This window comes from Macrobrachium nipponense, chromosome 35 (assembly GCF_015104395.2).
Source record: "Macrobrachium nipponense isolate FS-2020 chromosome 35, ASM1510439v2, whole genome shotgun sequence".
Taxonomy (NCBI): domain Eukaryota; kingdom Metazoa; phylum Arthropoda; class Malacostraca; order Decapoda; family Palaemonidae; genus Macrobrachium; species Macrobrachium nipponense.
Window position 1 is genome coordinate 36,915,796 of NC_061096.1, and position 10,000 is coordinate 36,925,795.

General features: G+C 36.9%; 1 pseudogene; it reads right to left on the reverse strand.

The window, feature by feature from the left end:
* LOC135208629 (uncharacterized) overlaps positions 1–10,000 on the reverse strand; it is a 794,601-nt pseudogene that overhangs the window by 529,621 nt on the left and 254,980 nt on the right.

The window sequence follows — 10,000 nt, forward strand, 5'->3', positions numbered from 1 at the left end:
TCCATTATTTATCTAATAAAATTTCCAATGTCTTAATTTCCTTTCGCCAAACTTCTCTCTTTGGCAACTTTTAGCCACACTGAAGCCGAAATTAAAAGTATTCAAGAAATAACTTTCGACATTTATGTCTGACACAATAAAGCTTCTTGAACATGAATATACAAAGGCTTTTGTAGGTGAACTTCGAAACTGGTTTGCTATGCAACAAACTATATTTCAGGAGGAGCAGACAATCAAATAAGGATATTTTAGAAACAGGAGTGTCTTCATTCTGACTGAAAAGAAGCACTGGTATTTGGGGCAACATGCTGGAAGCCTTGAATATCGAATGAGACCTCAGATACAACAGAGAAAAGGCAAAAACAAAAGGTTTTCGTAGAGAATTTCAGGGAGGTGATGAGTAACGCGAGGTTGAACTTCCTAAGTATTTTAGTGTTGATGATGTAGATACACAAAGCAAAAAATGGAATAAAAAAAATTCCTGAAAATCGTGCTCATGATGCAATAAGGAAATGCCACTGGTGTTAGAGTAAAATATCCATTTTACGAAAGAAAATTATAAGAAAAGAGGAAAATACATGCTCAAAGGGCAAACCTAATAAAAATGTGTAAGGGAAGAATGTGGGGCCTACCACCTACTACAAATGAAAAAACCGTATAATCGTTCAACTTGCTGCTGATAACACTATATATACAATGGAAGTTGCGGTATATATACAATGAGATACTGTCAGTAACGGAACTTAGCTAATAAAATAAGAGAAGTGTTTAACAGCCTTGGAAATGATGAGAATATTGCAGCCGAATGCATCTTCAACGTAAATAAATCTGGGTATAGCACTACCTTATATACACCGCGTTCTCGAATAACGAATGAAAATGAGCATATTATAGGTACAGAAATAGGGCAGATAATCAGAACACAAGCGGGAATGAATAGATGAGAGTTAACCGAGGACAATATTGTCACTGAGAGACGGGAACTATAAAGAAATCTTCATTACAAAATGGATAGGTGAATGAAATCCAGTTCCCAAGTCTCTCACCCTTCACGTTTCCAGGTTTAATTCTTTGCCTCACTCAGTTTCTTCTGATCTCTCGCTGTTTTCGACAAAATTTGCTTTTCGCTTGACTAGCCCTCCTTCATTTATCATTTATTCCCTATTTGCAAATTTCAGTTTTTTCCCTTCTTTTTTTTGGCTTTTTTTCTGCTTTTAATCTTTGAACCCTTTCATATCTTTCACAGTTTCTAAAATCCTTTCTTTATCAATGATTCTGTTTTTTACACTTTGTACCCGTCCCATCTCTCTCTCTCTCTCTCTCTCTCTCTCTCTCTCTCTCTCTTCTCTCTCTCTCTCTGAATTGTTATTTCCTGAATCTTTGTTTTATTTTGGGTCCCTTCCCTTTAACTAAGTAACAGTAGCCAATACCATTTCCGCCACCACCTTCTGTTCCTCACATAATCTTCTTATCAGTTCATTTCCGTCTTCTATTTTCTCCACTTTCATTCGTCTACGTTTTCTATCCTATCCAACCTGATGCTCGTTCCACAACCTCCCTTCTTCTGAAGTTTTTTTTTATTTATTTATCTATTTTTTCCTATTCTTTTACCCCTCCCATAGCCCTTTACGTAACCTGAACTACCACAACAGAGAACCACCCCCCAACACCTCCACCTCCCTCCCCACCACCTCCACCTCCCAACCCCCCAACCCCCCCATATCCCCAGCAAAGGGAAAGGCGACCCACGGGAGCATTTACCTCTTGTTTCAAGACCACTTTAATTGGTTCCTCATAGAAGAAAAAAAAGTGTAAGAAAACAATTAAAGTTTTGCCTGTCGTTTTTCTCTCTTCCTCATATTATCATTTTAGTTCAGAGAAAGACACAAGAGCACCCACAGAGTAATTTTTCCCCTTCTTTCATTTCATAATTGTTGCCAGTCTGCATTTCCTGAAGAAAAAATTTCTTCTATTACTCCTATTTAGGTCTCTCTCTCTCTCTCTCTCTCTCTCTCTCTCTCTCTCTCTCTCTCTTCTCTCTCACGTATAGAAAGGGAGTTTCATCTTATGATACCGTTATTATTTTATTCATTTCATATTCAATTTTTTTTTAAGTAATTATTTTCGTTTCAACTGCCAGTTTTCATTCACTGTTCTCTGTGGATGCTACCACTTTTTCTTTCGGCTGTAGTCTTTGCATCTACTTTTAAACATTGCCTATAGCCCTATGTTGGTGCTTATGCAGTCTGTTTTATTTAACTTGCTATCCTCTCTGGTCTGGTTTTCACTTTTATCACAATTGGGGATTTTCTTCACTAAAGCTTGAGGTTCAATATAATGGCCTCTTGGATTTGTTCTATGAATTTTTTAACATTTACGATAATAATAATAATAATAATAACAATAATAATAATAATAATAATAATAATAATAATAATAATAATAATAATAATAATAATAAAATAATAATAATAAGACAAGAGTAAGGGAAATATAGCCAGTAACTACAGGCCTATCACCTGCCTACCAATAATGTGGAAGTTACTAACAGGTATCATCAGTGAAAGGCTATACAACTACCTAGAGGAGACAAACACCATCCCCCACCAACAGAAAGGCTGCAGAAGGAAGTGTAGGGGCACAAAAGACCAGCTCCTGATAGACAAAATGGTAATGAAGAACAGTAGGAGAAGGAAAACCAACCTAAGCATGGCATGGATAGACTATAAGAAAGCCTTCGAAATGATACCACACACATGGCTAATAGAATGCCTGAAAATATATGGGGCAGAGGAAAATACCATCAGCTTCCTCAAAAATACAATGCACAACTGGAATACAATACTTACAAGCTCTGGAATAAGACTAGCAGAGGTTAATATCAGGAGAGGGATCTTCCAGGGCGACTCACTGTCCCCACTACTCTTCGTAGTAGCCATGATTCCCATGACAAAAGTACTACAGAAGATGGATGCCGGGTACCAACTCAAGAAAAGAGGCAACAAAATCAACCATCTGATGTTCATGGACGACATCAAGCTGTATGGTAAGAGCATCAAGGAAATAGATACCCTAATCCAGACTGTAAGGATTGTATCTGGGGACATCAGGATGGAGTTTGGAATAGAAAAATGCGCCTTAGTCAACATACAAAAGGCAAAGTTAACGAGAACTGAAGGGATAAGCTACCAGATGGAGCAACATCAAACACATAAATGAGACAGGATACAAATACCTGGGAATAATGGAAGGAGGAGATATAAAACACCAAGAGATGAAGGACACGATCAGGAAAGAATATATGCAGAGACTCAAGGCGATACTCAAGTCAAAACTCAACGCCGGAAATATGATAAAAGCCATAAACACATGGGCAGTGCCAGATACAGCGCAGGAATAGTGGAATGGACGAAGGCAGAACTCCGCAGCATTGATCAGAAAACCAGGAAACAAATGACAATACACAAAGCACTACACCCAAGAGCAAATACGGACAGACTATACATAACACGAAAGGAAGGAGGGAGAGGACTACTAAGTATAGAGGACTGCGTCAACATCGAAAACAGAGCACTGGGGCAATATCTGAAAACCAGTGAAGACGAGTGGCTAAAGAGTGCATGGGAAGAAGGACTAATAAAAGTAGACGAAGACCCAGAAATATACAGAGTCAGGAGAAAGACAGAAAGAACAGAGGACTGGCACAACAAACCAATGCACGGACAATACACGAGACAGACTAAAGAACTAGCCAGCGATGACAATTGGCAATGGCTACAGAGGGGAGAGCTCAAGAAGGAAACTGAAGGAATGATAACAGCGGCACAAGATCAGGCCCTAAGAACCAGATATGTTCAAAGTACGATAGACGGAAATAACATCTCTCCCATATGTAGGAAGTGCAATACGAAAAATGAAACCATAAACCACATAGCAAGTGAATGCCCGGCACTTGCACAGAACCAGTACAAAAAGAGGCATGATTCAGTGGCAAAAGCCCTCCACTGGAGCCTGTGCAAGAAACATCAGCTACCTTGCAGTAATAAGTGGTACGAGCACCAACCTGAAGGAGTGATAGAAAACGATCAGGCAAAGATCCTCTGGGACTATGGTATCAGAACGGATAGGGTGATACGTGCAAAACAGACCAGACGTGACGTTGATTGACAAAGTCAAGAAGAAAGTATCACTCATTGATGTCGCAATACCATGGGACACCAGAGTTGAAGAGAAAGAGAGATGGATAAGTATCAAGATCTGAAAATAGAAATAAGAAGGATATGGGATATGCCAGTGGAAATCGTACCAATAATCATAGGAGCACTAGGCACGATCCCAAGATCCCTGAAAAGGAATCTAGAAAAACTAGAGGCTGAAGTAGCTCCAGGACTCATGCAGAAGAGTGTGATCCTAGAGACGGCACACATAGTAAGAAAAGTGATGGACTCCTAAGGAGGCAGGATGCAACCCGGAACCCCACACTATAAATACCACCCAGTCGAATTGGAGGATTGTGATAGAGCAAAAAAAAAAAAAATAAAAAAAAAAATAATAATAATAATTGCACCACTGAACCACTCAAATCCAGCTTCTGTTCTCGTAATTCTCATTCAAGTAGGGCGGGGATTTACACTTCTTCTGGTGCCAGCAGGGGCACAGCTGACACTATCACGTACTATTTTTCCTTGATCATTATCTGCATCTCCCTTCCATCATCATTATCTCATTCACTCTAAGAACTTCCGTAATATCCATTAGGTATCCTTTCTAACCCGATTTAGACTCCTAGCACTCGTAATGATAGCTTTATCCTCAAATCAACATAATATTTTATAGTCACAAAAATTCCCATTGTATAGTATAACTTTCCAGGTCGCACTACTCCTGTGTAAAATCTTAATTTCGTATACAATGTGTCTTTTAATCGTATTGTTCCTAAATATATTGAAGATTCTGCCTCAAGAATCCCCCTCTCGCCCTAATCTTCTTCCATCCTTCGGGACATACTATTGTCATTACTTTTGTTATTCTTAGTGATATTCTGAGCCCCATCTCCAAAGATATACGATAAGCAATCTTTATCTGCTTAGACTGCCATGTTTCCATTGTTAATCCGATCTAAACCTTCTCTTCTGTTGCTAACCAGCTTTTTATTATTAAGTTTATGACAAGTGAAAATTGTACCTTTCGGTGGTCTCGATATGATGCTGTATAAGCCGCGGCCTTAAGTCAAATAAAAACTGCCAAGGGTAGAGGGCTGCAATTTGGTAGGTTTGATGATAGGAAGGTGGATGACCAACATACCAATTCCCTGCTCTCTAGCCTCTGCAGTTTTTAAAATCTGACGGCGGACAGAAAAATGCGGAAAGACAGAAAAAGCCATCTCAATAGTCTTCTTTTTACAAAAAACTAAAAAATATAAACAACAACGGTGAAATAACATTAACTTCTAGCACCTACTATTTGCTGCAAATGCATTTAATAAGACCACAGCAACAATAACTCTGCATTTACTTCGTTCTTGGATGATTTTAATGCGCTTTAAATATTTAATGGAAATACCTCGGTGACGCAAGACTTTCCATAACCCAAGGCTGTGGAAGCAGTCAAATGCCTTCGGAAGACGAATATTTGAAGTCCTACAATGTTATGGATATATTTACACAACAACAACACACACACACACACACACATATATATATATATATATATATAATATATATATATATATATATATATATATATATATATATATATATATATATATATATATATATATATATATATATATATATATATATATATATATATATATGATCTGTGCTATCAAAATGCTCTACTTCCCACCCCAGCGTTTACTTATGAGTACGAAACGACACTGCTAACAATTACTGCTAAGCTCATTAACCAAACTAAACAGAAGCAAGGGAGGGAGAGCTGAACGAAAATCGTTAACATGTATCGAGCTGCATTAACAGGAATAATCCCGCTTTCTTCATCTGAACTAATCCAATATGCTTACTGTTAAGAATCATTCATCGTCACCACTCATTTACTGAGTAACGATCGACTCTTCCCCCTTTCTGTCTTGATCCCTCAATTTTTTTTATTGGGTTATAGAATTGATGTCAAAGGCAAAGCGCTGGGACCAACGAGGGCATTCAGCGGTGAAACGGAAATTGAGAGTAAGAAGGTTTGAAAGGTGTAACAGGAGGAAAACCTCCAAGTTAAACTATGAAACAATCGTAAGGAGAGGGTGGAAAGTCTGATGGAAGAAAGAATATGAAGAGAGTTACAGTGAATTTCCTTTGATTTTACAATGAGAAATTCATTCATGACGACGACGGAGACGAGCCTCCACGAGATAATGAAACTAGACTTCTGTTTTCACAGCAACCACGCTACGATGGATCCTGCTTGTTTAATATCTTACGAGATGAGTCACTGAGTCACTTGCCGGAAGACAGAATGCCGCCGCCATCTCGTATGTTTGAAGCTGGAAATGGCAACTGAAAGTTATTCGTGAGTGTGGCTTTTTTTTTTTTTACAAAAATTTAATTCCCATAAGGATAGATAATTGCTCTGCTCTGCAGCATCTGTGTGTATGTGCGTTTCTCTCTCTCTCTCTCTCTCTCTCTCTCTCTCTCTCTCTCCTTTTTTTTAATTAAGATAACTAATTATAAAGGGGCCTGATATAACAGGACCAAAGCCATAGCAATATGTTTTGAGTCAAAGAAATTCAGCCGTCCGTTTTATCAGGTGGTATTCAAATATTAATCTTCTCTGCTCACATACTTCTTTCCTTCTAACAAATGAACTCAAAGGATAAGAACCCCCTCAATCAAAAGTCTGTTTAACGCAAACAGCCTCCTCTACGAAGATTTCCAGATTTATAATTCTTCAGTTTTGATAATTATATGACTGTATACCAAGGGGAACTCATTACATCGAAGTCTACTTTTGATTTTTAAAACTAAAATACTCCCGTTTTAGAGCCCACACTTTTAAATATCTTTGTTTTATGAAAACATAAAATATTCCTGTGAGAGGAACTCCCTGTTTCGATATTCTTTTTCCTGTAAAAAAAAAAAAAAAAAAAAAGAAAAAAAAAAAAAAAAAAAAACTGGAATGGAGCCAGCGCCTACGGAAAAAAAAAAGAAAAAAAAATCTACTTTTAAGCTTCAGGGTGATATCCGACAATTACATCGGATGAGAATTACTTGTACTCAATGTCATTTAAGATTTAAATCAATGGTCCTATATATTAATGCGATTTTAATGCTTTGTGATATGAATAGAAACAGTGAAAAAAAAATTTAAATAAGATATTTAGTCAGTCGAAACGAACTGGTGAAAGAAAATTTTAATATGTCCCAGAACCTTCCTTCTACATCTCCGACGCATAATTTGAGAGAGAGAGAGAGAGAGAGAGAGAGAGAGAGAGAGAGAGAGAGAGAGAGACGTGGGGAATGCTGTTTACTTTCTTTTGCCCTTTAAAGTTCTGACAAAATATTCATGTATGACATTTCCTCCCAACTCCCTTCTCTCTCTCTCTCTCTCTCTCTCTCTTTCTATTTTAGAAGAAGCATTTGAAAAAATCAGATTTGCAAACACATAAAAAGAATATTAAGTGGAGAGAGAGAGAGAGAGAGAGAGAGAGAGAGAGAGAGAGAGAGAGAGAGAGAGAGAGAGATCCTGACAACAATCGTTTTGAACAATTTGTAACCTTTCCATCTCTGCGCTTAGATAACAGTGCAACATAAATTAAGTCCTATTCTGAATGCAATACCAATAATATTTCGAATGATAAAATTTATTTAAACATACAAATATACAAAACGTCAAAATCTATAATTCCTATAAAAATTTTATATATTTAGTTACAAGTAAATTTCGCCAGAAGACAACTGTTTTCTTGTAGCCATATCAATCTAACGACCAATAGGTCAGCCGCTAAAGATGCAAGTTATTGAATGATGAAACCAAGAATTCTTTACTAATTCTCCAAGTCAAAGGTTCCCAAACTGGGGGAAATTTCCCCCGCGGGGGGGGGGAGGAATTTGAAGCTACCAGGGGGGAAATAATTACGCTACCTACTAACTCAAAAAATCACAGATGAATTTTCTCATGTCCTTTTACTTGTTACTAACCTCTCTCTATCCACTTTACTCTGTAACATTATTTTCATCAGTATATTTGTACATATGAAAAATAAATTAGTAAATAGTCACAGTGTGTTTTAACTACTCTTTCCCTCATACAGAAAAAAAAGTTTGGGAATCACTGCTCAAGTAATCTAATCACATCATGTAAGTGCATTGTCTATGTAATCTATCCTCATAGATTATTATTACTTTTTTCTAGAGTGAAAATCATTTTCCTCTTTCCATTGCCAAAATAAATCACAAGGACAAAACCCGCAAACTGTCATAGATATTTCTAGATTCACCTGAATTATCTATAACAATAATACTAATAATAATAATAATACTGTATACAACGCTACAAAACTTTAAACCCAAGAAAAATTCCCGATATTACCGCACACATTAATGGCAAACACCAATTCATACAATAAATAAACACCACCAAGTAAAAGACATCAATTCACGTACAATACACCGGGAGGTGAACAGCGTCAACCAAACTGCCTCCGAGCAAGACAAATGGGAACATAAAAGAAATAAGAAAACGAACTGAAGCCCCAAATCAATTCTGGGTCCCCATTGTGCGGACGATGCAGGAGGTATCAGCGAACAAACCAACGTTACGTAACACACTGCCGTTAACCACCTCACCCCCATCCCTAACCCCTGCCTCTACCCTCCCTTTGTCCCATAACAAAGAGGAACGACCTCACTAAACAAATTACCCTTTCTTAATTAACCTTTCGGAGCATCATTGTCCGCGTCATTAACGGAGAGGGCAAACAACTTCGTTCTGAATAACTCACATGCAAAAATGTTGATTGTACGTCCACATGGGAAAAAAAACCACGTGTAAGAACACACTTACATTTTATACACACATTATATACATACTTATATACATATATACATATATATATATATATATATATATATATATATATATATAGATACATACATATACATACCATGAGCTCGATACGGTATTAAAAAGGAAAGTCTTACGACATAATTCTACATTAGGTCTTTCTCAGATATAGTCTTGAAATTTGTAATGCTCTGAAAAAATTTCCTTTCGGACTAATCGACTATATTACTCGATCCATATAAATGCAGGTTCACGATGGATTTGACTACCAATACTACTTCTACTACTAATAATAATAACAATAATCATTATCATCATCATTATCATCATTCATCAGTTACTTCGTGAATAATGTTTTAAAGTTTTAGAAAGTACCCGCTGAATGCCTGAATTTATTTCATTATATCTAACGTGATTTATTTAAGCTCTTTACTCCTTTTGTGTTAGTTACAAATGATCGATATATAATGTAGCCTTTTAAAAGTAATCTATCTATCAAACAAATAACAATAAAATTACCAGAATATACAATATTAAAAGGCACTAAACATGGAAGGCATTAATATTTCTTTGTGACAGCCCAAAATACCTATACCAAAACATACATATATACTTCCGGATACCACCATGTTATTTCATACTTTGTCAAACCACCTCCAGCCACCACGATTTTATCAGCTACTCCGTCAAACAGTCTAAGAACTACAATTTGTTCGGTTTAAGCTCAGAGGTGGTTTTGTTAATACATGCATACAATCATGCGCAATTATCATCATCACTTTTTACCGTTCCTGTTATCTAAACTGTCGTTATCAATGCTCATGAAAACCCGAAGTAAAACTTCTTACAGTTTTCTACTGGAGACGGAAAAGAAACCCACAAGGTTACCGAGTATAACTTGTTTACTTATAAGTATTTACTTAGTATTTTACTAAGTGCAGAAGACTGCTGGGCCTTGATCCAGTCTGATCACTTTCACATCTCT